Below are 1,164 nucleotides of genomic sequence, written 5' to 3'. Positions count from 1 at the left end.
CTAACCCATGAATTCAAATGGTGATTACTCACTACTCTTCATGATTCCTCTTAAACTCATTTTGGATTTCAGATTAATCATTCAAAGGGATATAACAATGAATTGGAAACACAGAATTGCAATAACTAGATGAACAAAGATGATTCAAGTGATGAACTTTCCAAAGGTTTTTCTTAAGAACAAAAGATAATCTGCCTGGTGGCTGCTCAAGGTACTTAAAACATAGGTTTTCAAAAGTAAAAACATGCATAATGAAATAACCAAAAGGCCCTTAGAAAACATGAATTCGGCCAAACAAATAGACGCGGAACGACCTCGGCACGACGCTCCGGGTTTCGAGAGCGACCTCAGTGGGTCGCTCTGAGAGGTTGCTCCGGCTCCATTGTGTTGTTGTCACACGATAGACATGCGAGCGACCTCGGGGTGTCACTCTGGCCAAGTCGCTCTGGGCTTCGGGAGCGATCTGGAGTAGTCGTTCTGATAGGTCGCTTCGGGTCAGGTTTCGGCTTCCACCGGGATGAGATGGCGAGCGACTTCTCGGGGTCGCTCTAGCGAGGTCGCTCTAGCGAGTAGTTTGGAGCGACCTCATGGCGTCGCTCCGTGATGTCGCTCCCATGCTCTGCTCGTCCAATGATCACCTAGAACACTTCTTTTGAGCTCAAAATGCACCCAAATGCCTCCAAGAACTCCATGTGGTACTCCAACACCTGATAAAGACTCATGTATGAAAAATGCAACCTAAACGTGGCTAAATCCTAGTCTACATGATCAAAATGCTCATGGGTGAATGGATAATGAAACAATGGAAATATGCAAGACATCAACTCCCCCAAACTTGTTCTTTTACTTGTCCACAAGTGAACTTTCTAGAACTCATAGGGAGAGAGGTTTGAAGGTGGGAGCTCATAGCCAAAAGAAACACAACTAGCACTCGATTCAACATCTAATACAACATGAGCACACTCTCTTATTACACTCTAGCTTTTCTAGGCCTATCTCAACTCTTTTTGCCCTTATACTCATCATCAAGCATCCACACATTCAAATCAACCAACTCTCACATTCATTAAGCATAAAACATCAAGTGAATTCTTGCAAATGGTCAATTGGTCCAAATCATTTGGTTGAGTAAGGGAAGGCTTTTATTCAAGTGGGTCAAGAGGT

Source organism: Brassica oleracea, chromosome C2, assembly GCF_000695525.1.
Source record: "Brassica oleracea var. oleracea cultivar TO1000 chromosome C2, BOL, whole genome shotgun sequence".
Lineage (NCBI taxonomy): Eukaryota > Viridiplantae > Streptophyta > Magnoliopsida > Brassicales > Brassicaceae > Brassica > Brassica oleracea.
This window is presented reverse-complemented; position numbering follows the sequence as displayed.